Source organism: Coregonus clupeaformis, chromosome 19 (genome assembly GCF_020615455.1).
Source record: "Coregonus clupeaformis isolate EN_2021a chromosome 19, ASM2061545v1, whole genome shotgun sequence".
Lineage (NCBI taxonomy): Eukaryota > Metazoa > Chordata > Actinopteri > Salmoniformes > Salmonidae > Coregonus > Coregonus clupeaformis.
The window spans coordinates 17,341,993-17,348,664 of record NC_059210.1 but is presented as its reverse complement, the minus strand read 5'-3'; positions in this window follow the sequence as shown (position 1 = coordinate 17,348,664).

Sequence of the window (6,672 nt, the reverse complement as noted above, 5' to 3'; positions counted from 1 at the left end):
TTATTTAGGTTTGCCATAATAAAGGGGTTGAATACTTATTGACTCAAGACATTTCATCTTTTTTTATTATGGGGCATTGTGTGTAGGCCAGTAACCAAAACAATCTCAATTTAATGCATTTTAAATTCAGGCTGTAACACAAAAAAAATTGGAAAAAGTCAAGGCGTGTGAATATTTCCTGAAGGTATTGTAGTCCGGGTAACTAAGGGGGTTAATACTTATGCAACGACTATATTTGAATTATAAAAAATATATTTGTAGAATTTCCTTTTCACTTTGACATTATGGAGTATTTCGTGTAGCTCAATGGCCAAAAAAAATCACAATGAAATATATTTCAATCCCACGTTGTAACACAACAAGATTTGAAACAATCCAAGCGGGGTGAATACTTATGATACCCACTGTACGCTTATTCTCAGAGATGGAAATATTTACTAAGTGTCTTTGTGTTTCTTTTGATGGCATTATTGCATTGATTCTGAAGGTGTTACTTAGCCCATAGTAGAGCCGTTGCTAGAAATTGTTATCCTTCTTTCATCGAGAGAAAAATGCCCGGAATGCGTAAATTCAGGCTTTTATTGGGATATCTGTTATATTTTGAGAATTCACTTTTTTCATTTTAAGTTATGATGTAATATATTCTTTAAAAGATAAGTTTACTTTTTTACAACCAAATCAGTTTTTTGGATGTAAATGGCATATTATAGAAGTGTCCAGACACTTTTTTGGGGGATTTCACTTGTTTTTGAGAAACTTACCTCAACCAGCGATAAACTTCCTCATCCTCGTTCTGCGGTATGAGGGCTTAAATAAAAAAAAACTGTCTGAACACTTCTATAACATGCCATTTACATCCAAAATACAGATTTGGTTGTAAAATGTAAACTTCTCCTTTAAGCTGGCATTGTGTTGTGAATGAATGCAGAGTTGGTTTGTTGTTGTGTTTTCACCTTTGATGATGTTTTCGATTCTATTTCTATATTAACTTTCATTTTGTGTATAATGAGTATTGATTTATTTTTATGATATGTAGAGATAAAGGACCATATTGTTCCTTCCTGTAGTCGAACTGTGACTTTATCTAAAGGAGAAATAAATGCAAGTACAATGCAACCTCATAACAGTCTCTTCTTCTTTGTGGTCATTTTTCTCCTGAGTGGCGCAGTGGTCTAAGGCACTGCATCGCAGTGCTAACTGTGCCACTAGAGATCCTGGTTCAAATCCAGGCTCTGTCGCAGCCGGCCGCGACCGGGAGACTCATGGGCGGCGCACAATTGGCCCAGCATCGCCCAGGGTAGGGGAGGGAATGGCCGGCAGGGATGTAGCTCAGTTGATAGAGCATGGCGTTTGCAATGCCAGGGTTGTGGGTTCGATTCCCACGGGGGGCCAGTATAAAAAAAATATGTATTCACTAACTGTAAGTCGCTCTGGATAAGAGCGTCTGCTAAATGACTAAAATGTAAATTTTATAATAAATAATACGAATAAGTAATTGTTTGGATTTATATAGCGTTTTACTACATAGAATGATCAAATGACTGCTCTGTGGCCTAGGATGGTCTAGTCTGGTTAGCACCACTGCTTTCAACACATATGATCGTGACTACATGGGTTCGAAAAATATTAAAGAGTAATAGTAAAGTGTGGCATATCCACTCTTTAAAACAAGGGGGGAAAAAAAGACACAAATGCTCTCTGCACAGGTCGGAAGGTGAGATTTTGAAGAGGTGGGAGAAATTATCTCAGCTTGGATGTCGGCCCACCACCTTAAGCTCAACCTCGACAAGAAGGATCTGCTTTTCCTCCCGGGGAAGGCCTGCTCGCTCCAAGACCTCTCGATCACGGTTGACAACTCCACGGTGTCCCCCTCCCAGAGTGCAAATAACCTTGGCGTGACCCTGGACAGCACCCTGTCGTTCTCTGCAAACATCAAAGCAGGGACTTTCTCCTGCAGGTTCATGCTCTACAACATCCATAGAGTACGTCCCTACCTCACACAGGAAGCGGCGCAGGTCCTAACCCAGGCACTTGTCATCTCCTTGTCTGGACTACTGCAACTCTCTGGTGGCTGCTCTCCCCGCTTGTGCCATCAAACCCCTGCAAATGATACAGAACGCTGCAGCCCGCCTGGTGTTCAACCTTCCCATGTTCTCCTATGTTACCCCGCTCATCTGCACACTCCACTTGCTTCCAGTCGAAGCTCGCATCCACTACAAGACCATGGTACTTGACTACGGAGCAGCAAGAGGAACTGCCCCTCCCTACCTTCAGGCTATGCCCAACTCAAGCACTCCGTTCTTCCACCTCTGGTCTCTTGGCCCTCCCACTCCTACATGAGTGCAGCTCCTGCTCAGCCCACTCCAAGCTCTTCTCTGTCCTGTCACCCCAATGGTGGAACCAACTTCCCCCTGAAGCTAGGACAGGAGAGTCCCTGCCCATCTTCTAAAAATATCTGAAACCCTACCTCTTCAAAGAGTATCTTAAATAATCCCACAGCGCACCATGCACCTGTAGTTTGCTGACTGAACTCTAGCTGATTAAACACAACATGTATCTCACACAGGGTGACATCTTTGTCATCTTCAACATCATTGTCTTATACCACCTGTCCGAAGACAATGGTTCGTCACCATATAATGTTTTGGTAAAGGGGAACATTTTGCTAACACTTCCTTAAAGCCTGCAGGTGTAATGTGCATGCATGACCCCCTTGTAATGTCTATCTCATAATGATCCTGACTAATTGCAAATCTTCATTAGTAAACCTCTAAGCTGCTGGAGGGCCATAACTGCAGCCACTAGCAGAGAACAATAATGACACTGTTCTAGTGGCTGGTCTGTTACACTCTCAGGCTTATTGCTGTGGGAAACACGCACGCACACACACAGGGGGTTTACTCCAGTTGGAACTCGGCCAGTCCTCTGGCAATGAAGCTCATTCAGACACAGCCAAGCGTCCACATCAAAGGACCCCACTCTTCCCCTTCAATAAAGCGTCTGTGATTGCATGAATCAAATAGATGATGACTATTGACTGTATTGTTGTATTGGAAGTGATTGAGGTCGCTTCAGGAGATATTTATGTCCATAACTACATGGTAAGACTTCCAGAGATTTGGTGGAATGTGAGAGGGACGGAATAAAGAAGAAAGAGGGGATGAAGGAGAGGAGTAAATCCTACAGCTGTCGAAGACTCCCTTTGCTCCAAAATTCCTCCATTGAATGATAAGCAGCAGGTGACCTGACAGTGAGGACGAAGGAGAGGAGAGATGGAGGAGAGAAGAGAGGGGGGAAAGGAGAGGAGCATAGAGGAGAAGAGAAAGCAAATGACGTGGGGGTTTAGTCCAATGCTCCTTTAATTAGTTTCACCCTGGCAGTCCACGTGTTGTGCCAAAGAGTTTGTTGCTTAGTCAACAGGTGGCTGTATAGAAATAAAGACGGCGGCCGTGTCCCAATGGCACCCTATTTCCTATGTAGTGCACTACTTTTGACTGGAGCCCTATGGGTCCAGGTCAAAAGTACTACACTATATAGGGAATAGGGTGCCATTGGGACACGGCCGGCATGTTGGAGCCAGCAGCCCAATGACGTCAGCACAGAGAGAGACTGGCAGTCCTCTGTTAGGGAAGGAACTCTCCATTACCGGTAGGGTGTCTGGTAAGAGGAAGGAGGCTGATGTGTAGAACAAATTAGACTTTTAAAAAAGAGAATGGTGTTGCTAAGAGAGGAAATGGATATGTCAGATAGGGAGGGGGGAGGGGGGAGGAGAGAGAGGTAAGGGGAGAGCGAGGAAGGGGGAGAGCGAGCGAGAGAGAGAGAGAAAAGGAGAGCGATACAATGGAAAATGAAGAAAGGAAGAGAGATTAAATATAGGATAACCGAGGATGATCGAGGAAGTAGACCTACCCTATAAAAAATGTGATTAACAATTGGGAAATTGTTGAACTGACATGGAATACTCCATTGACACAACAATTTCTACTCAATGTGAGTTGAATTAGAAATACAATATTGTGTGAACTTAATTATTGAACTTTGTCTTTGCAATACAAATAGTTTTATTTAACTTTTATTTAAGCAGGGAGTAAGGTGGTTGATCACACGAGAGTTTAGTTTGCTGAGACCCGCAACAAACAAAAAAGCCTCCAGCTATTTTGGAACATGTGGAAACCTGCTCCACCTATTGAAATGCACCTTTTGTTAGGTAAATCATGTGATAAATTAGGTGCTAAGGAAGCTGAATTTGTATATACTTTGTTGGCTTAAATCTGCAATATGTAACTTTTTGGGCTATTTGGTAAAGGGCTTTGATACTGTTGATCCTTAATTGTTGCTGTGCAGACCATCTTCTGTTGGACTTGATTGCAATGCATGCGATTGGTACAGAGACTACCGTATGGGCAGATCACAATGTATAGTTGCTGACAGTGTAAATTCGCAATTCCTTGAGGTCACTAAAGGAGTTCCCCAAGGATCCATTTAAGCTTTGATGATTTGAATCAAGTGTGTAGTGCTAAGGAAAACATTTTAATCCACCCCATTGGGTTCCCAGGACCAGGATTAAGAAGCACTGCCCTAAGCACTTCCTCTAGCCCTTGGCACTTGTTTATATCAGAAAGTATTCGATAGCTATAATCAATATTGTAGTAGCTTAACATTGCCCTCTAAACGGTTATGTAGAATGTTAACCATTTACTGACACATATCCAGTCCCCTAAAATCTACACAAGTGTGTAGGCTAGGGCTTGCTTCTGGACAGGGCCATTGTCAGAGCTTAAAGGGGTAATGTGGAGGAGTGAAACTTCAGGGAGCTCTTGGACAGACCTCTGCGACCTAAATTAAACATATCATTTTTTTCTTATCTGTGTTGTTAACCTGACTCACTTCTCTGTGCCTCATCTATATAGCTATTAAAGTAACCCATAGCATTGCAAACTTACATATTACATAATAAGACATACAGGATCATAATGATCCCAGAACAGAGCCTTGTGGAACACCATTTTTTACGTTAAAGATATAATTAGATTCTGTCCAGAAAAATTGTCATGTACAGGGTCCAGAGACAAATGCAATCAATGATTGAGGGGTTAAATAGAGAAGTGAAACTCCAGGTTCCTTGGTGGTCTTTGAAACAAGGAAGCGCTAACTTTGACCAACATGATCAAGAGGTTCTCTATACCATGATCACAGTGCTCTACTGGAAGGAGAGGCAGTCAACACCACTGGCTGTCGTCTTTTCATGATTGCAAGTAACAATAATGACTGTTTTATTGCTTTATAACTAGGTTTTATCTAGGCAGTCTAATGTGCTATGCAATTCCTTTGTTTAGAAGATGTCTTGTCCCAAAAATATTTATGCTCGCATTGACGTCTATCTAGGCTTAAGTGTTCTCCTCCTATTTAATTTGACTTAATTTTGACTGTACAATTATTTTGTTATTTACTATAGTAAAGCTTCCTCCTTGTAGCTCATTCAGCTCTGATTCAAAGGGCCTCATTTCCACTGACTGGACCGGGCAAAGAGTACTGCTCCTGCGGGTGCATGTTTTGTTTTTTGCTCTAGCACTACACAACTGATTAGAATAATCAAAACTAGATGAGGAGTTGGTTATTTGAATCAGCTGTGTAGTGCTAGGACTGCTCTAGCGCGTGCAATCAGTATCGTCTGTGAAGGAGAAGGAAAGAGAGTGTACAGCACGTGTCAAACTCATTCCATGGAGGGCCGAGTGTCTGCGGGTTTTCGCTCCTCTCTTGTAAAGAACTCCCCTCACCTGGTTGTCTAGGTCTTTAATTGAAAACAAAAAACAAAAACCTGCAGACATTAGGCCCTCCATGGAATGCGTTTGACACCCCTTGTGTAGAGTGACTCAATTAGATTTTAACTGCCAGTGATGGGCAGGACTCGCGGGAGGTATGTTTGTAAATTAATTTGATCAAGCTATGATTCCTTCTTGATTAATAAATAACACGAAAATGTTTTGTTACTAGCCACCTAGCAATTTTATGAAGTTGGCTTTAGCTAGCCAGCTAAATAGGTTCCATGCCATTTCAGGCTATCAATCCACTTAGAGTAGCTTGTCTAACTATCTTAGCTGGCATGCCTGCTGGCAAGGTTGCTAGACTTTAGAAAAGCAAGCAATTACTAAATGTACTGAATAAGGCTCACATTCCTTTCAATCTCTTACCCAGATTTTAGCAGAGAGGCAGAGAAGCATATTTCATTAAAAAAATAAAATAAAAACACCAGTCACGTGCGGCACCGCCTTCACACCGAATTGCTGGAACGACCTAGCGAACAGACACGAACTGGCTGAGTCGATTCAGTGGCTAATTTTGCACTTGGCTGGCTAACAGTAGCTGCTAGGGGTAAGTTATAACCTACATTTGTGTTTTGTTTTTACTTACTGGTAACCAGAGTCGTTCAAGAGAATTCGGGACATGGGTGACTAGTTAACGTTAGCTTGGCTCTCTCTGTGTGTTCGTGCCATGGGAGGAGTTTTTTATTTTCTTTCCGTTGGCAGAGAGCAATGGCTAGCTAGTATGCTAACTATTCTAGCTAACTAACTGGCTGAATAAGTTGACGACGGACTCGCTCAAGCTGTCGGGACTAACCCAGAACTTTAGAACGTTAGACACGGACACGAATGATCTGCTTGGCGTGTTGAC